We start from the raw sequence: 21,287 nt of genomic DNA, 5'->3' as shown, positions 1-21,287 counted from the left end.
TACTACTTAGAATCACTCCCTAACGTTAATAAGTGAATAAACTTGCCTTAGTTTTTTTTTTTTTTTTCGAGGCAATGGCAGTCGCTAAAAGAACTCGAGAAACATGAGCATCGTTCATCTCTTTGATTCGGGACCCACGTGGCCTGGTGCCTATCCTATGCCGCCAACATTAATCATACTTACGTGCTGGGATTGGCAAGTAGAAAATATGCGCTGAGCTCCAGGCATTGTTAGAGTTCGGCTTTTTTCATCACTGCTGTGGTTGGACACGAACCACTGCCCGAGTGTCCGCCGAGGCCATTGGCTGTTACGAGCCGAAGTCGAGTGCTCACGCAGTTCTCGTGTCCAATACATAAGCTGCGCTCGACTGCCGTCAGACGGGTGGTTTCGACCCCAGAATTACGTCATCAAGCCTCGCGAAGGCGAAATTAAAACAAAATAGTCACCTTTTATTTTCGAAATTTCACCGTGACAGATAATCTTCTGAATCAGTGGGGGCCTGTGCGAGTAGATTTGGGTCTGGCTAGAACCGTAGGCCTTTGAAAAGTCATGAACATTCCAAGCCGACATCGTTTCATGACCCATTTAAAGCTAGAATACCTTCTTAAGCTCCCCCCCCCCCCCCCCCCCCCCCACTCCTCAAGTGTAAAGGCGAAACGCACGTCCATTTTGCGAGACGTGACGTCGCATGGTCACGTGCCCCAGAGTGGAACATATATCACATGACGTTTAAGGACATCATGATTCGTCGTGGCGCATAATACGTGACCACGTGTTCCGTAGTGGTACAATTACGTGACTCTCGCCTATTTCAATACGTACGACGGTCATTCGTAGGCGCTGTTCGACATCGCCGTCCGCCTTTCCTTTCCCGTGTACGACGATTTTGACACTAAAGTGCTACATTATCCCGATTGCCGTTTACTTGTTATATTCTTTTCGCAGTCTTCTGTCGGTTACCGGCAATTAGCACATTTAGTGTAACCATCTAAAAGGTAAAGTTTGGGGTAAAGTGACACGTGTCGCGGCTGGTAGAGGAGTTTTTTTTTTAAGTCAATGGTAGTGGAGTATGAAGAAAGGAAGTATATACAAAAAGAAGGTGTTTGTATAGGGTCATCAGTCGCTGCGATGTTAACCGAAGATAACATACACGTTTATTATTATCATTAGTTCTCATTGTGTGTGTGTGTGGAAGGGGTGGGGGAGGTTGGAGTAATGAAACGTTTTTATTTCGTTAGGGGCGCGAACGCATGTTTCTAACTCAGAGTCCGGAGGAGCCCGTCATTGGAACTTCGAAGCAGGGAGTCCAACAAATGGCGTGACGATCAGCCTCAAAACTGCCATCTCTGCTCTGGTCTCTGACTGCTTATGAAATGAAGCGCGTGACTTGATATCTCCAGGCTTCTCGCGCCGTAATGTTCTGGACTCGCCAGGCTGCGCGTTTCTAAATACGTCCGTGACCACAGGAATCCTGGAGAAGTTCACCGGAGAAAAGCTCACCGCAAAACTGGAGGATGGGGAAAAAAGCTCACCGGTTGTTGAGTGTATACGGGTAAAATCTCACCGATTTTTTTCTTCTTTTTATGTGGAGGTTGTTGGATCATGCGTAACATAAATCAATTTCTTATCACTAAAATTCGCGAGCTTCGTAAAAAAGAAGCTGATATTTTTGTAACATTTGTTAAGCTTATTGGGTATATTGCTCCCAAATTAATAATTGCGGGCGAGTTTTTTCTGTGGTTTACTCTTTAGGCAACGAAAACCTAACTGACGATTTTATGAACTTGAAGAACAGGAAGAATTTCGAACACTTAATAATGTCTGCCTTAAATCTAAAAAGCATAACTGTAAATTTCAAAAATCCGAAAGTGCATGCGCAACGTGCGCGCCTGAAATTTTCTTTCAAGCTTATGTTAACGTTTGAAAACGATAAAATTGTCAGTAGGGTATCGAGGTTTCTCTCTTCCACGGACAAGCACGTTTTCTAGCCGTTCGTGCTGGTGTTTCCACACGTTGCCTTTCTGTGATTTTGCCCTTCTACGACGAGCAACCCATGACCTTCAGAGCTGCACACTGTCATCTTTGTTACTCGTGAGTCGTGACCTATACAAGAACTAGTCTTCTGTAAGGTAGAGAATGGGGCCAGTTGGTAAACGTTATACATGATGAAAACCGCTCAAATGACGGCGACGGAGTGAAGACAACAAACACGACAGGACGAAGTTGTTATCGCAACCAAAGTGTTATTAGTGAGATTCACAGAAAGAAAACAGCGTAGCCAGCACCGATTACATCAACAACCACATACTTATTTTTCAGGCACCACACAATCTTCGAAGCTGAAACGGTTCACACACCGCTATTTATATTAGCTTGCAAAAAAAAAAAAATCTTTATCCGACAGAACTACCGACGGCCCACTGTCAAGCTGTCAATCAATTGTTGTCTTTTTTACGCGTGTTCGATCTTCTGATTTTACACTTGTGGCGTCATTAATGTACAGAATGGGTCATTACAAATTTCGGAAGAATTAAACATGCCCAATAAACTTCAAGAATACTACAAGAAAGAGGACATAGCTTTAATGAAGTGACGAATTTTAATTGTGCTAAATTGCCACGTGTGACAGTAGAATCCACTAAGCTAAGAGAAAAAAAAATAGAAATCAGCGACCCTTTTTCGCATCCGCTCAAAGGCCAGTGAGCTTTTTTCCGAATCTTCCGGTTTTGCGATGAGCTTTTCTCCGGTGAGCTTTTCTCCGCCGCCCGACCACAGGGACCCTGAGGCTGAAATTGACGTGCTCCCATGATAGGAGCGGATAGTGCTGTGGAGGTTCCCACCTTATCGGCACACGTGTCTTTATTCAAATATGACCTTCCCTGGTCAGTCGCAAGAGGAGATCATCCTGGACTCGGGGTTGACCACATGATCTGTTTGCGGACAGACTCGACCGACATTCGGCAGGCCCCTCGTTTTCGTGTCGGCAGCCTCAATAAATAGTCGAACCCTCTTAGCGCAGGTTCCCATTTCATATCAAGAGGGCACAAGATGCCGAATCACTGGACTCTGCACCTGGGAAATACTAGACGCGCGCGCGGCGTCGAATATTCCCCAGATGAGAGCTACTACGCAAGCTCAGAACGCGCTCGATATTCCGGTGGACAAACATGGCGGCCTGCAGAAGGCGACATCACTAACGTCCCTAGATAACAGAGTTTTGGCAACATGTTCTTTACAGGTACAGGACTCGGTAGATACAACCTGACCGTCGGCGAACGTCTCAGAAATAGATACCTTCGATTTGCACACACATTTATATCTACAAATTTATAGCTACAAAGATAACTAGATATCATTATTCGTTACTCGCTCAAAACGTAACTGAACACGTTAAGCCTGGTTCAGACAGTTGCGTTTGACTGCGTTTGGCTGCATTGCGGCTGCTAGAAATCGGGACATCCCTGCTGCTTATATCGCGTGCCAAGATGGTTCCTTGAATTGGATTCTACGCTTCATTCGAAGCACAAATGTGCCGGTGACTCGGTTTCGGTTCTCGACGCAACGCAGTCAAACGCACTCAAACGCACGTGTCTGAACCGGCCTTTACTCGTTACCGATTCTCGGAAAGAACGCGTTGCTTTATTTCAAAGATAACGAGGTGTTTCTCTCGTCACATTGACAGCCAAAGACAGAACTGCTTTTGTTTCATGCTTGATTGTTTTTTTGTTGTTTTATTTAGTAGTCGTCGCTCCTAAGCCGCAGCTGCCTCTCAAACTTTTCCATCGGTTATGTTTGCCCGCTTCCTTGGGAAGAGGGCTCCGGCAACGCTGTAGAGTCGTTCTACTGACGCACTCGAATGAACGGCAGTGTTGTGCTTCAGTAAGAGCTGGTGAATCGGGGATTCCCTGCACGCTTTTGTTCTCTTTGCTTCTAATGTTCGGAGTTGAGAATGGGTTCTGTGCCTTCCCGCGTTGGCCACCTCCGTGCTTACATTCGGTCTGTACACGATTGCAGAAGGGTCAACTAACGAGCATGATTGTGTTCTCTGGGTGAGGAAGACATCCCAGCTCTAGAGTTTGACTGACGTGTTCAGCGAGAAACCTTGCGATGGTGCCACACTGTTTACTTGTTTTTCGGGTTTCCCATCTGCCTTTTTCGCAATAGACGCATATTCAGGTTAGAATTCAAACGAGGCTGTTTAACCGTTGTTGTACACGTTACTTTTCAAAAGTAATGAAATACCGCAACTTGTTACTTAGCCTTAAATGTACCTAAATACGTTACGGAATCCTTTTCTAAAAAAAGTAACTGAATACGTTACTCGTTAGCGAAAAAAGTAAGCAGGTTGAAGTAAGTCGTTACTAGTAACGCGTTACGTACAAGTCTGCTCGTTACTCGGTCAAAACATTTAATTACTCGTCTTTCTTCGTAAAAAAAAAAGAACCGGAGTCGTTATACTTAAGAGTAAAAAAAAAAAAAAAAAAGGAACGAGTTACACGTAGAACTTTTAACGCATCGCATCCAAGACTGGCGTGAATGGAATCGGCCTTCGCTCTGTCGGCTGGCTGAGCACGTTTTCATTGGGGCCCGTCAGCAGCCATCGCGCCGCCTACGTGACCCTGGGACGCCTGGAAGCGTCAATCGGCACGCGGAAAGGCGCTCCCTTTTTTTAGCGTCCTGACTCCTCCGGCTCGGAATGTTTCCCCGCAGTTGCATCACTCTGCCGATGGAAATGGTGAACCAAATGTTTACAAGAAAAGAGAGAAAAAAAGAAAGAAGTGAAGACGTTTCCTGAAGCTGGTGCAATCCAGCTATATTCCGGAATAATCTTCTTTTTTTTTTTCACCACGTTTTTTTTGTGTTTTGGTTTTTCGAGTTTTTTTTTTTTTTTTGTTACGTCTTGTAGCAATTGCAGAGAGATGTGGTAGAACAAATATTGAAACTTCACACCGATAAGCAGTTGAAGCTACGAGCGACGGCCCTACAGAATCCTTCATAGAGGAACAGATTCGGATCTCGAACCCTGCACTTTCACTCTGAAGGACCACAGGAGTGGTTCCCAGATATTGTGGAACTAGAAAACGGGCCCTTTCCGACATTTGCAAGCTGAAATGACGTGCTACGTCACTACCCAAACTCGCAGCCAGCATGGGCCTTAATTCAGCGAGAGGCTGGCGTCTATCCAGTTAAGCGAGTGCGAAACTAACAATACAAAGAAAGCTCGTCAGAAATCGAGTCCGCTGAAACCAGTGCCCGAGATGGTCTGATCGGTTAAGGCGACGCTCCGGATAGGGGAAGGATGCGGGTTCGATCACCACTCCTGGCTCAATTTTTCGCCAGCTCTCGTTTCCTTTCCCTTTCCTTGACTTTAATGCAAAAAATTGAACAACTCCTCTCTCTCTCTCTCTTTCGTCTCATTATTACTACGGCTGCACTTTTGAATCTTTCCTCACTCTCAATATACATATTGTGCAGCCGCGTTCCCAGGGGAGGAGAGAAAATGCGCGATACTTACTATTTAGTTCGCTAATTAACTAAAATGATTAATTAGCTGTTAAGTTGGTGTAAATAGACATATTGTTCCAATTAGAAACTTGCTGAGCGTCATCGAAAACAGAGGTGGAAATAATGACAATACTGTAATGGAGTTACAGTAATTAAATTACTTTTTGTAGTAATGACTCATGTAATGAATTACTCCTGTAGCTAGTAATTTAGTAATGTAGTGAATTACTTTCAGGCAGTAATTTCGTAAAAAGTTACCTATTACGTTTGAAATTACGTTTGTCCCAAATAAAGAAAGAAATAGGTCAGAAACTTAGAGAAAAAAATATTTTTGCATGGATAAATGTTGTGAAAGTGAGATCAGAGGAAATAAACGACGGCCTCCTAGCTGAGCGCAAAGCCTGTACGAAGAGCTGGGCAGATGCACAAAGACCGGCTGGAGAGGCGAAGAAGGAAAGCTTACGTGTAGACATCGCTTGAAGGCCGCGGCTTACGAACTCAATGCAAGACAGATTCACGTCGTTACGTCATCACGACGATACAGTACTTCCAACTATTTCTTCCAAAATACCTTAATCATTGGCAGGGGGCGCACAAAAGTGCAAAGAGAGGTGCTGGAGGCGCATGCTATCGAAAAAGCTGGCGCGGGGCACTGCGTCAGCCAACCTTCTGTTTATCTTCACAAAAAAGAGATAGATTTTATAGATGACTGGTGAGCGACACGCCATTGGTTGTTTCGGCGTTGGTTGGCTGTGTGGTGTTTTCTTGTTTGAGCCGTTTTTAATAAAACTTCAGTTGATAGTCAGCGCTTGTCCTGTGCTCTTCTCTCGTCGTCTTCGTCTTTTTGCGCGCTGTTTTCCAATTTCAGAAGACAGTACTTCGTTCATATATAAGCCGACAGTGCGGTGGGAGCTGCGAGCTAACCAGAACCAATCAAACACGTCCCTTTAATCCCCTGACCCTTCCCTTTCAGTGCGCGTGGTTATGAACGAGAGCGTGGTAACATAGCGAACGAAAAACGTGTGACTGCTCCAACGAACTCGTAGCTTCCACCGCACTGTCAGCTTAGGAATGAACGGCTTATAGGCTGGAATGCAACGGGCACATCACCAGTGAGGTACAACATGAATTAAAACCTAAGAGGACAGTACGAGCAGATCCCCAGACTTCTTGGTCTTTCGTCAAGCAAGGTCAAACCGTAAGCTTCGACCATTGTGAACAACAAACGACCGGAATAAATAGTTTTTTCTAAATGCCTCGTCAAGGCCCCAGAACGTTTCTCGCGCCCTCGAGCAAAGCAGGTGGCAGTCGTTGTATGCCTTGCGGCCTTCCCTTAAGAAGTTTATTTGTCAATGAGCCTACGAGCAAATATCTCCCCTGTTTTTTTGAGAAAGTACACAATTTAGGAAGCTCGCGCCATTCCTTTCCTGAAGTGGCGACACTTCTACTTGGCAATCATCCAGTCCCCCTGTGTGACAAAGCGCAAAAACTTGGGCTCCTCGGCTGTTTGGGAAGAATGCTCCTTGAGAGGAATGACCGGGAATACGTCAACTAGTGCTCTTGGGAGAATAGGGCTAGATTGCGCCCGAGGCGGAAGGGAAACGTTTCACGTGACGACTCCTTGTAAGAGCCCTTTTAGTAAGGAGATTCACCGTTGAATGAAAAGCGAAATCGGTAAGTCGACTGTCTTCGAGTCACATCTAAAGAAGCTATTCATAATGTTTAAGTTTTAACACTTACGTTGTGTGCTCCTGCAAAACGTCTGCTCAGTGTTGTTCACTTTGAGGCGTATAAGACTGTTGCGATGTAAACAGGAAGATCCAAGTCTTAGTATACATACCGAATATACGGTAATTAAAATAAGCACGAATTACTGCCTCAAGGTATTAAAAAGTAATGTCAAAGTAATTTTATTACTGTTGCAAAGTAATTGTAATGTAATGTAATTACATTAAGTACGCGGTAGTTTGTAATTTAATTTAATTACATTCTTGTACCTTTTAGCAAAGTAATTAGTAATGTAACTTAATTACTTTTTTAAAGTAATATCGCCATCGACATTAGATCAGTAATTTCCAAAAAAAAACCTTCAGCTTGTGAGATGCGTTGCAGTGCGGTAAAGTTACCACACGTGGAGCAGGTACAAGGCTGGGGCTCTCAAAAGAGACGGAAAAATCGCGCGGGCGTCTTACAGTAACCGCTAGCCTTGTGCCTGCTCCACGTGTGGTAACTTTAGCGCACTACTACGCTTCTCAGGCGCTCAAGGTTTTTCTCGGAAATTACTGACATAGTTCAATTTCTGACAATTACTGACATAGTAGTTCAATCGGCCGCCACAGGGACTGTCAGAAACGGCAAATGCCGTGGCGGCGTTAAGGTTGAGGCGCACTACACCTTTTGGCAGATATCATTACGACATTAGCCTTTTTACAGTGCGATGCGTACTTTTTAGAAGGAACAATTTGGCCCGCGTTTCGAGAAATATCCTCCATATTCTCGTGTCTATGAAGCTCATAAACAAAAATAGCACATGTACACTCGGCATCAAAGCTGTCTAGAACGCGGGAGCAGTGTGCTCCGGACTGCGCATGCGACATCTGCCGGAGGACGCTGGGCCCGAGATAGCGTACTCCTGAGCATGCGCCGCCATTTTGCAGCGCTGGGCAGATGCCAACGTTCAAAAACATAATCTATAATTTAATTGTTATGTGTAATTACCGCGTCTCGCTAATTTGCTATGCCAATGCTTAGCAATACTTGCCGGCTGAAATATGATTATATATTATATACACATACATTGATTTTATTCGAGGTTTAATTATCTGTATTATAATATCTATATCTTTAAGATTCTAACAGCGTCAAACTCCGGCTGTAAGAACGAAGCTTCGCGATTTCATGAAAACAAAGCGCCCTTCCGGTATTTTTTTTTTTTTTTTTTTAGGAAGCACGATTTGTAAGCAGCCAGTCGAGGCTTTCGAGAGCCAGCTGTTGCTTAATGTCACAAAGGTGTGACTGGTGGCAACAATAAACACTTCCGTAACACTTCTGTCTAGTGTCTTACCCTAGGACTGTAAGGTAGAAAGTACATGGTTAAAATATCGCACAAATAGAAAGGAACAGTGAAGAGGGAAGAGGGAAGAGACAAGCGCCAACTCACAACTCGATGTAGTGAAGGAAGAAAAAAGAACAGCCCTCGGTATCAGCTCGAGCCGAGGCCACACTCGCACGGGGGCACCCGAGCACGCGGAGGACACACACCATCAACCACACTCAAACGACTGTACAAAAGCGATATGGCGGACACAACGCTCGCCTAGGCGGAGTATACTTAAAGCTTCAAAAATTTCTCTGATGTGTTTTTCGTGAAATCTGCCAATTCTCGAGGTATTTTTTGTAAAGAAGGTGTGCACTTACACGCTTGACAATGCGGAGGTAGGTGACCCCCCACTGTGGAATTTAGAGAGAGATTGTGCTCCCTTAACCGGTCATTAATACACCGTCCTGTCTTTCCTACGTAAGATCTACCACAGGAAAAGGGAATGCTATAAACCACTCTGGCTGAACAGGGCACGTAAGGGCGGACTTACTTTGTGCGGCACCTGTGCTTTGTATTATTTTCTACGTTTGCTCAAACTTTAGAACCAATTTGACTATTTTTTTGAGGGGTGGAGGCTGATATCATTAAGGGGACTCCATACGTATTGTCTACCTGCTTGAGATTGTGAAAAATTCTGTGTATATACGGAACCACCACCACTCTTTTTTTTTGAAGACATTACGTGCAGCTTTTTCACATCTTTTTACTTTTTTTATCAGAGTTCCTACACCTCAGTTAGCACCTGCGTTGAAAACCCACAAGCTCTAAGCCTCTCAATTTGAGCATTAAAACTGCTTTTGATGGTGTGAGGCATGACTTCTTTAGGGCTGAAGTAAGGCAGGAAAGAGCGATGCCTCTTTCCTGCCTTTTACTTTCTTGTGGTACCGGGCACTTACTTTTATGGAAGCGTAATTGTAACTATAAGCAGTTAAAGTTTTTCCTTGTGTAATTGTAAATATTTCTTTACTTTTCAGTAACGTGTGAAAGTGCATATCTATCTATCTATCTACCTATCTATCTATCTTTCTATCTATCTATCTATCTATATATATATATATAGATATATATGAAGAACAGAAAGCGTATATCTGATCGTTGTGTGGCGTTTTAAAGCATATAATTCATGGAGTCAACGTTTCGGTCAAAGGCAGACGTCCTCCAGGACTGCCCGCGATGTATATCACGGACACTTTCATAATTGTGCATGGATGACTTTCATTTAAGGTGATGCACACAATAAAAGAACGCCTTAGCGTCTAATTCCCCGCAGCGCACGGAATGAGCCAACCATGCTATTTGAAACCCCGTCCAATAAATGTAAACGAAAAAAAAAGAAAACAGCCTGATACCGCGATTTGCGCTGGGACAGTAAGCAAGCGAGAGATCATGTCAATCATGTTTATTATTTTTTTTTTGTCGCAGATTGTGTTACTAAGTAGTTGCGCAAAGCGTCTATCATCAGTGCGCTTATTTTAAATATCTATTTTGTTAAGTTTGGAACATTCACCGTGGTGATATAGTTGCGCGTCATGAAGTATTTTATTGCGTGTTTTGTTGAAAGCAGTTTTTGCCATTTTTGTTTGTGCTCCACTTCGACAGTTGGCCGCCAAGGAGCACGTGATACGACACTCGCCAAGGAAGTTCATTTCCAGTGGCTAAAGTGGCAAAAGGAGGGCACTTTTGTGACACTGAGACTGCGTGATGATTGATGCGCAATGCATTTTGCTCTTCTTATATTCTTTTAAACTGATCGAAGGAAGGCAAATGACAGATGTTTTGAGTGCATCGTGGTGCAGCACATGCATACGAACTTCTGACGTTGTAGATTGTGTACATCTCAACAACGTTTGTTAGCGGGTTATAGAGTAGTAGTTACAAATTTGTTTCGTCTTCTAATCCCTCTTAGCTGTCGTCGTTCAGATTTGTATCCTTCTTTCTTTATGGTACCTTTTTCATTTCAACAAACCTTAGACATATCGTCGGCGTAAACAAAAGGTTCGTCGTCCTATCTTCTTTTGGAAAATGGAGTTATTCATTGGTCATTTTCAGCGAGAATAGAATGCAAAGCGAATGATTAGGCTCGCGAGGAATTAGATAGAGAGCAGCTCTGTGGAATCGTCTGTTTCTGTTAAACCTCACCAAAACAACATTTTGAAGCAGTATTTTTTTTTCGCTGAGAGAGACAAGGCTAATGAAAGATACGCAAGACTAAGCGTCCACTTAATCATTTGGTATGGCGATTACCCTTCGTTGGAGGGAACGCTTCCTTGACGTCGCATTAAAAGTGGGTTTTCGCGTATATAGAGGCGACAACCTGGCAGGTCATCAATATACTCGATAAAGACCCCATGCATAAACGTGCGGGGAGAAAAGCTCGGTCATTGCTCCGATGGTGTAGTTTCCCACGCTTATATCTCGCCTAATCTGCTTGAACGTCCCTCTTACCCAGACATTTCTTCAAAGGGTTTCATATTTTATAGTTATGCATAAACATGCCAAGATAAAGCTTCGGCTTCTCTTCATACAGCTTAGTTTAACATGCCAGTACTCCGATTGATCAGGTGTATGTCGCTTTTATTTCTGAATGTTTATCGTTTAATATTTCAAGCTGTTAAATGTTCGGCTTAGGTAAACTTGCAATAGCGTGTTTTTTGTTACTGCTTATCAAGTTTGTTTAAAAGTCGCCTTATGTGTTTCTCCGACCCAAGTAGATAAAATCTCGTGTGCGAATACGTATACGTATACGTATTACGTATACGTATACGTATACGTAATACGTATACGTTAAAAACCATGATGTATTTATTACCTCTCTGCACACTGTGACGACGAAAACGACGACGCTGGGGCAGTTGCGCACCAGCATCGTGTGCCAGGCCCCGCGCGCACGGCCCGGCTTCCAAATAGATTGACGCGTCTTCGTCATTTGCGGTTGGCCGCACATCTTGTAACATTTGGTGGAGGTGAGCGGTGAATCATCTTTCCTTCTTCTTCAGCATCGCTCCGGATCTTGGTAACAGCAGTCCTCCGCCGTAGTCGAGGTTTAAATTGGTGGTTTAAATATTTAAACCTCCAGGTGACTCAACAACCAATTATATTATGGTTGCACGATGCTCGCGACGTCACAAATAAACTCAGAGGCTTTGCAAAAAGCCTGCGATTACAACAAACCAACGCGGCCATAAGAGCAAGCTTGTCCTAAGAGCGCGGCATCTAACGCCGACCATCTTTCTTCTGGACATGATTAATGGAGTTCTCAGAGTCGGTCTGTTATCGCCCGAAAGCCACTCATTGCCGTTCCGTCTACCGACGACGAACTCCGGTAAACAAAAAGTCCCTCTGACGCCGTGAAAAAATTTGCAGCGATTACACTGATGGAAAATCCACTTTCTTGCGTACAAAAAGAAATGTAATTAAACTCATTCCTGAGGTACCTTCATTAAATACGCAGTAGAAGTATATTGTCTTAAATTTATCTTAAACTCGCATCATTTGCGTCGCCACCTATGCAAGGGTGTACCCCGAAACGAAAACAAAATACGTCGAAGGAGCCGCCAGGTAACGCTATAAGCGTTCGTGATTCTATCATGATTCTAGCGGTCGGACATGAGAATGAAGTATGAAGTCAGGTGCCCCGGGATTTATGGCTTATAGTCAATTTTTAGTTTATTCAGTGATATTTTACCACATAAAACGCCTTGCGTGCCTCATTAGCATGAAAGCAAAACGAATACAAATATTAGGAACATAGGGAACTCGCATTGCAGTCGATAGCTCAATGGCTACGTTTATAGAGAAGAGGTGTCCCCTTTCGCTATACTCCTTTTCTTTAACTGCTATCCTGACTCGAGAAAGTTGTTGGATATAGAGCTGAAGAAGCGAAATTTGAAGGTCTAAATGGTAGATATCCAACGGGTCGAAGGACCGAGGGGGTTTGAAGGGCTAAAGGAATTTGAAGGGCTAAGGGGGTCTAAAAGGCTGAGAGGCCACGAGGGCCGTAAGGATATTGTTAAAGGGACCATGAAATGATTCTGAAATCGAATTTCATACACCGCACGTCGTAAAAGGTGTGAAAAGAAACACAAAACACAAAAATAGGGAGCCAAAAAAAATTATTCGCTATAGAATTTTTAAAAGAAAACTGGACTCTTTTGCGCCATTTTTCCTTCGAAAGCTCTCTGCCTTTTCATAGCGATGCATCCGCGGAAACGCAGCACGTCAGCTGAATTCACGTCACCTATTGGGTAAGAGCCTACCTCACCAGCACGGCGATCGTAAACAATGACTATCCGGCGAATGTTTCCTAAACGTTTTGTTAAATAATATTCAGATCCACATTTTGTGGCATAATTAGAGATGTGACGAAAATAGCCAAATTTGATAATGCTGAGAGTCAGGCGCCATCTATCGTGTGGTAAACGAAGCAACTACTGCGCTTGTGCAGTAGGGCCCAGCGTCGCTCAGTCGGCTCAGTTACTTGGGGTGCTTGGGGCGCGACGACCAACGAACGTTTGTATTTCTACGTGTTCTTCACGCGCGTCCCAACTTCAAGCAGCAAGAAAAAAGTACTTGAAACAGACCACGACGAACAAGAACGCTGGATCCACAAACACCCGAGAAAAGCCAGATCGGCCACGAATTCTCCGAGCCGCAACCAAGCGAGATCGGCAAGATAGGCCTAGCAGGCACTCCGACTCCGGCGCAGCGTTGCTTCGACGGTACTTGGTCAAGACCGTCTGCCCACAACCTGCTGGCGTGCTGAATGGAATATGCCTGCGCGACCTTTGTGGACCCTTCCCGTATTTTGATTGCTGACCTCAATTTTAGATTAAGGGGTGAGGTCAATTTCTTCCCCTTGTTTTTCGAGGCAGTGTTGACGAACACTGTCGTCGAAAAGGGACTCTCGTCGATTTTATCTCCTTGTTTTGTGTGATATAGAGCTGAAATAAACGCCGTATGGATTACCTTCGTAACACGGTATGTACACTTTGTTATTAGTATGCCATTTTTATTCTGACAGACTGCACGTCACTGTCGAGCTAAAACAGTTCGTGGGAGCTGCGTGCAATGCCGGTCCAATCTTCCTTTGCCGAGTGTCGCGTCAGTATCGAGTTGCAATCGTAAAAGATCGGTCCCCAAGCGCTTACTAACAGCGCGAATACATCACTTCCATCAAATGCGCGCGTCCACTCCGACTGTGAACAGGTATTTACGTGGCTCTTGCTGATACTCTCATAGTTTAAACGTATTTTTTTTAATTAAAATAAGAACAGTGACTTCACATAACAAGAAAAACAACTTCATTAAACGTTTCGCCTCCCATGCGGGAGGCATCATCAGTACATACACAGGAATGAGAGAGCTTCGGTCAACGCAGTCCTATTTAAAAAATTGGCTTGCTCTTTATGTTTATACAGCCTTGATGGAGATGCGCCTCAACGGGTAATCGGTCTCTTAGCTGTAGACGAGAAATTTGGCCAGTGCGGTACAACCGCTAACCTGGGATTTTTAACTTGCATCACGCAGTAGTGATCACACGAGCGCGTACCGGTACGAAACTCATCCAGATCGAAACGGGCGGGGGCGGCGGGGATCGAACCCAGGAGGTTCCCAGCGCAAGCTTTCGCTCCACGCTCCGAGCTGAGACGCGTTAGCCCACTCGGCCACTTCCTCCCCTCGCAGTCCTATTTATTGGGAAGTTCCATATAAGCTTCCGGGAGGGGGCCACGGTTCTTGTTGCACGCCGTGTTATCTCCGTGGAGGAACCATGACTCAAGTAGTTTGCGTGGGCCCCACCTATCCTCCTTCGCCAAGGTCGTCGCAGCTATGAAGTCAAAGGTGTGTCCTGTGGTCCACTCGTGGTTGACCAGCTCCGTCTTGATACGGGTGGCGTTCGTGGAATACTTGACGTCACGTTGGTGTTCTTTCATCCTGGTTATCTTCTTGCGTCCGGTCTCTCCAATGTACGAAGAGCCGCAGTCCTGGCAGGTGATCTTGTACACAATGCCTTTCTCCGTATCCGCAGGGATGGGGTCCTTCGGCTTAGACACAGAAAGGGATTGTGTACAAGATCCCCTGCCAGGGCTGCGGCTCTTCGTACATTGGAGAGACCGGACGCAAGAAGATAACCAGGATGAAAGAACACCAACGTGACGTCAAGTATTCCACGAACGCCACCCGTCTCAAGGCGGAGCTGGTCGACCACGCGTGGACCACGGGACACACCTTTGACTTCACAGCCGCGACGACCTTGGCGAAGGAGGATAGGTGGGGCCCACGCAAACTACTTGAGTCATGGTTCATCCGCGGAGATAAGACGGCGTGCAACAAGAACCGTGGCCCCCTCCCGGAAGCTTATATAGACCTTCCCGATAAATAGGACTGCGTTGACCGAAGCTCTCTCATTCCTGTGTATGTACTGATGATGCCTCCCGCATAGGAGGCGAAACGTTTAATGAAGTTGTTTTTCTTGTTATGTGAAGTCGGTGTTCTTATTTTAATCATGACATCTCCCGGCTTTTGGACTATTTTGTATTTTTTTTTTAACGTCGGCTCTCTCCTGCATCTCTGAGGCCGCGAAAAACGCCGCGGCCATTTGCCTCTATCTACGTCGCTTTGCAAACGACTGACACGGGCCGCCTTTCACCAACAATGGCAATTGGGTTGACTTCTGGAGTCTTCACCGGAAGACTCGCCGCACTTCCTAACAGGCATACCGGCGTATGGGACTAGTCCCATGCTGTCGCTGGAGCGCAACATATCTAATTGAATCTCGCTCAGCTGTGATGTGTCCATGGCTATCGCGTCGATGAGAGGCGCCGATTCAGAAAATACATCGGTGACATCAGCGCCATCAGCGCAGTAAAACCTACCGGCACACCGCCAACTCGCCGCCGCTAACGCTCCCATTCTCCTACTGCCGAGAGAACTTCCGGTTCCGGAAACAGGGTACGTCACGACCGTCAAAATTACGCAGTAGCTTGTTTTGCGGTCAGTTGGAGAGAAAGAAAAAGTCGATATTTCATTATTTTTTGTGTAGAAGTTAATGAACCGAGGCGAAAACGGATGCCTGTTCGGCATTCAGTGAACATTGACGGTTTAATGTAAAAGTCATCTGGCAAGAGTAAAAAGGTCATTTCATGGTCCCTTTAATAGGGTAACGCCACCGCTCCGTAACTCCGGCCGATCGTGATCGAGTCAACTGCTGTTGGCTCAGTGATATTTAGGACTGCTCGCCGTTAGGGAACCTATTACTTGAATTCCCAGAAAAAGTTCCTGTAGTGATGTTAGGTTGTTTTGGTCCCGGACATCGATAGAAACCTTGGAATGTGTCTACCGTCGGGGACCAGGGGGTGACCGTGGAAGATGGGACCGAATGCTGGCTGGAGTTGAAGAAGACTTCTTGCTTCTTGTTGCGGCCGACGGCGGAGAGTTAACGGACTTGAAGGCGAAGTTGCAATGAATACAACAAACAAAAATAAATTTGACTGATGCGTAAAGCAAATCAGGAAGACGATACAAATATTAAAAACTGTAACTCACTGCCGCGCACGGCTCACGTAGTTCAGCAGTTACAGAAACGGACGCCTCGGCGTCAAGTGTTTTCCCGCACACAGTTAGAACGGCGGCTAAGCCGCAGAGCAGGGGCTGGTGCGCACCAGAGCCGTATATACAAAGAGTTAGGGCATTCATTGGGAACAGGGATGGGCACTATTTCAAATACAAGTATTTGAAATAAGTATTTCAAATATTTTGTATATTTCGCATTTGTATTTAATTACAAATTGGGTGATGTATTTGACTTGTGTATTTAAATACTAAAACGTGAGTATTTCAAATACAATTGTAATTAAATACAATTTTGTGGGCAAAAATACATCCCTCAAATTTATTGTCACTGTCCAGAGCAGGAAGAAAACTACGTTCTGCACTGAATGCAGTGTCTCGGCGTTTAGTGGCTTTGTGATTACGGTGCTAGTCCAGCGCAAGAATAGTGACGAAATCGACATTCACAGACAGACTGGCTAAGTGCCTGTGACAACTTGTGATGCTTTCCAGCCTGATTTCCAAACATATTTTTGCCTGGAACATTCTAAGTGCGCGGGTCGTCCAGATTTTCGTAACTGGTGTGAGTTGCAACAGTAAGAAATTCTCTAGCTAGTGCTGCGCGTCTTGGTCGTCTCGGTTCTTTGTTGGTCTATACCAAAATGTAATCGACAAAAACAGCTGCTTGAAGCTCTGTACTTTTTTCACCTATTACTTCCGAGCTGATTACATTTTTTTGCGATTATATTTCTATTACGTTACTAGAGCCTCGCACACTAACTCCCGAGTGTGCGATGCAAAATTAAAATGAGATACCCAGAAACCCGTTGCAGGTGCCCTGAAGTCGCTGACGCAAATTTTGAGGAATGTATTTGGAAAAGTATTTGAAGGAGACCAAATACATTTGGTTGTATTTGTATCTTGTACTTAAATGCTTTTTTAGAAATGTAACTAGATTTGTGTTTAAATGCATTTGTGACGAAGTATTTTGTATTTGTATTTCGATACATATTTGCATGTATTTTGCCCATCCCTGATTGGGAAGCATAGGAGCCTAATGAGCAGGTGCCATTGGCCGAATGCATGCTGGGCGTGTTCCAGGGCGTCTTCACGAAGTCGATTGTGGCCAACCAAACGCCAGAAATAATATTGTGGTGGTCGCGAGAAACAAAATTAATAAGTGCGTCGGAGTAACTCACGGTAACTGAAATTATGGTGCACGTGATCTTTCAATTACTGTCACAAAAAATTATGATGGAAGAGCTCAACTAGCGGAATGATTGTCATAATCCGAACGCCTGACGCCGAGGGCCGGGAACCTGCCGTCCGAGCGGTCACACTGTGTTCGAGCAAAACAGAGTTCGAAGATCACATTCGTTCCTTACACCGTTCTGCATGATCATAATCGAAACACCAAGTGCACCCCATTTTTAACCATGAAGGGTTAGTATATTTAACTATTACTCTTATTAAAACCACATATCTATGATTAAAACTCTTTCTTGCTACCACCATTAAAGGATTCTTTTCGACTTCTGGTTGGCCGAGAGAGCATGTAAAGCCCTCTTTCTGCGTCTGGTACACGCCCTGGCTCTGCCCGCTCCTTTCGCTGACCATACTCTCTCTATACACGGCTCTGTCGCGCAGGGCAGGTGAAACGCGGCGAACCACGGAAGAGAACTGCTGGCCCACTCGGCACGCTTCAAACTCGACGATGTTTCCGTTCGGTCGGGGGTTATGACAGTGTGCCGAAACCTGTCCCGTCCAATCAGGGTCTAGGTAGAATCCCATGGGGTACAGGTCCCCATGCACTTTCAAGCGATCGGACGGGCAAGAACAGCCGCGTCAAGAGACGGAAAGCTCAGCTCCCAAGGACAGGTCCCGCGGCTAGAGCACAAACACTGAGACACGAGCCCTGGTTCGTTTATGGTCGGAGAAAGTAAACTGACTCTGAGGATTCGAGCCGGCCTCGCCGAGAAAAACCGTCGTCCGGAGTGTCAGCATTAGGAATGTTTATACCGATAGATAAACGGAGAACTTGCCAGACACAACACACGTGGGCGTCGCGAACGCAAGCGCAGCGAAAGATCACACCGGATTCCAAATATACGGAGTCCACCCCGGGGTTTCACCCACTGCTGCGTCTACGTCTGCGCGTAAACCTCTGTCGCGCTCGGGATCCCCCGAAGGCAGCCCACACAGCCACTGGAACTTGATCCGCGGTCTCCGCCGGTGAGGCCTGTGCCCCAGACCCGCGTCCACGGCACTTTTTTTTTTTTTTTTTAATTTAGAATATACTGCAGGCCAAAGACTGTCCCAAGCAGGAGTGGTAAGAACAAGTAAAATACAAATAAGCACTTTTGAAACCAAAAATAACACACATCGATATACATATTCGAGGCATATATCAATAAATACAATACAAGAGAGTGACGTGCAAAATACTAACATGCAAGGTTTTTACACAGAAAAAGTAATCACATCTAAGAAAAATAACTATCAATGGCATCACAAAAATCGGCAGCCTCAAAAACGCTAGAAGGAAGAGAGTTCCATTCCGAGATGGTGCGGGGAAAGAACGAAAATTTGAAACGATTAGTGCTTTCAAAGATTGGTGTTAATGAATATTGATTATGGTGCCTCGTAGGTCGTGTCATTAACAAGATGAGGTGATTATGTGTGCCAAGCAGTACATTGTTTTGTACCTTATGAAACGTTCTAGTTTATCAAACGGCCTGCCCGTTCACAAGTGCACTTATGAGTTATACTGGCTGCGTATAGGTTTGTCTGTCTGGATGCAACGGCCTTTGGGTTAAGGGGAAGACTTGCGGGCGATGACTCTCGGGGGGGAAAGACACAACCTCGCCGTTGGTGGAAACTCTTTAGGTTCAACATAGTACCGGAACGTATAAACAAATGCTTGAAGCAAAACGCCGCCCCGGGGGCACGCAAAAATTCGACCCCCTCTAGAGTTTCGTTACTGAAACCGGGCATAGTGTGACGGGCCGGCGCACTGGGGGGCTCTCGAAAACGCGGAAGTGTTCTGAACTCGATGGCTGGGCCAGTCTCTCAGAGGGCGTCGAGAGAGGAGGGTCGTCTGCGTCAGGCCACTTGATCCAATTTAGACCGTTAACGAACTCTAATTGTGCTATAAAATATAAAGATAGTGAAAGAGGATGGGAAAAAGTGAAAACGCCATAAGGCTTGAACCCCTAAAAATAGGTTTTTATATGTAATACCTTACAGTATTGTATCAGAAAAAAAGTCCGATCAAATTTTTCCACTACCAAATTGTATATTGAAATGATACCAATAAAAAACTGTATCAAGAATTTGCCTGCAAACGACGATATTCGAAATGCACATCGCCGCCTAGTGTTGCGCCGAAGAACATGCTCCGTGTCACCAGTTGACTTCGGCGCTGGCAAAGGTTAAGGTGCGAAAGCGTAGTTCTGAGGAAACCTTCCCTCGCACAAGCACCCCCACAGAGAGAGCGCTTTCGAAAACCAGACGCCACGCCCGTGCCTATGCCGGCACCCAGAAAGCAGAATTTCGAGCTGAACTGTACGTCCGCCATGTTTGTTACAGCGAGAAACCAGAGATCGGCGGGGCGACGAGCACGTACATGCGTAAGAAAAACGCGAAACAATATATTGGCTCGCGTGTGTGGCTGAGGATCGGTAAGGGTGAGCAGGAGGCCTCGATTGTTACCGAACACGCTACGAAATCGACTAACAGCAACGGAATCTCGACGCAACAAAAATGGCAGCACACAGAGTGTTTTCAGGCGTTCGACCAATCTCGCATATGTTCTATTGTGTTGCTACTTGAAACGTTCCAGGTTTAGCGCTAGTAACCTTCAAGCATTTCTTCTCAAACTGTGGCTCCAAGTCCCTCCATCGCTGTCCACCCCATTGCATACCTCAGCAAATTCATTCATGAACTGGCTCATTCACCTTCACGGCGTGAATCTGAATGGCTCTGAATGAATTCTTGAAATTGAAAAAAAATCATGATGCGATGGTGAATGACTTTGTGAATGTGAATGAATTCGTGATGTGACGGTGAATGGCCTGGTTAATTTGAATGAAATCGTGATGTGATGGTGAATTAAGTCGTGAAGTCGTGATGTGATGGTGAATGAGTTCGGGAATTATAATGAATTCGTGATGTGATGGTGCATGAAGTCGTGATGTGATGGTTAATGAAATCGTGATGTGATGGTAAATGAAGTCGTGATGTTGTGGTGAATGACCGTGAATTTGAATGAACTCGTGGTGTGTTGAGATTGTGAATGACTTCGTGAATGGAATAGAATTCATTGGAATATGAGTGACTCAATGAATTCGTGATGTGATGATGAATAGCTCGTGAACGCTATGAATATGTGTTGTGAGTGGCTCGTGAACTTGATAAGTTCGTGATGGGAAGTAATACCGCGAACTTAATTCTCGCCGTGATAGTGAATGCGGTTATGAATTCAGAATAGGCGGAAAACATATTACGCAGGAGCTTGCCTGCTTGCTGGTTGTTTTCATCCTTCACCGCAAACAACATGGACCCATTTGACTTTAGCGGTTTGGGCATCAGACTCGCTGCGTAGCCATGCGCGCCGCAGCGCGGTGGCCCTTTGTCGAGCACTTTCGCAGTAACAGCTGTTTATAAGGAAAATGCGTTACAAGTAATGTCGTTACTTGTAACGCGTTAGTTCCAACACTGCTCTCACATACGACTGCGAGAGGGCAGCGAGCCGGCGCCAAGGCTGCGGGCACTAGTAGCCGCAGGCGCCACTTTGTCTATGCGGCGCACCCATATTGTCACGGGTGGTGACCAAAAAACAGTAGATGAACAGGAAGAAATAAACGTTTAATGTGGCGAACTTGTGCCAAAAATAAAAGAGTACAAAAGATAATAACAAAGCGTCGCGGGCGTCGAAATCGGCGAAACCGCAGGATCGAGCGCTGGGGCGAGACTGACTCGACAAGGTCGCGGGCGGCCTCTTATCTAGAGTACGTCGCTATCTCGAAGATTCGGCGAAAGCGGTTCGAGCGTCGCGTGATCGGGGCGAGAATGAACACGCACTTTCTAGAAAACAAAAGCAGGGATAAATGATAGAAGTTACGAGTGGCACATGAAT

At 45.3% G+C, this 21,287-nt stretch overlaps 1 protein-coding gene across 1 annotated transcript in view; it reads left to right on the top strand.

The window, feature by feature from the left end:
* Positions 1–21,287, top strand: part of LOC115327660 (connectin-like) — a 245,187-nt gene that overhangs the window by 41,658 nt on the left and 182,242 nt on the right. The gene's annotated exons all lie outside the window — the stretch shown is intronic.

Source organism: Ixodes scapularis, unplaced genomic scaffold (genome assembly GCF_016920785.2).
Source record: "Ixodes scapularis isolate PalLabHiFi unplaced genomic scaffold, ASM1692078v2 PGA_scaffold0__279_contigs__length_252992795, whole genome shotgun sequence".
NCBI lineage: Eukaryota > Metazoa > Arthropoda > Arachnida > Ixodida > Ixodidae > Ixodes > Ixodes scapularis.
The sequence above is the reverse complement of the archived record's forward strand: the minus strand, read 5'-3'. Positions and strand labels throughout refer to the sequence as shown.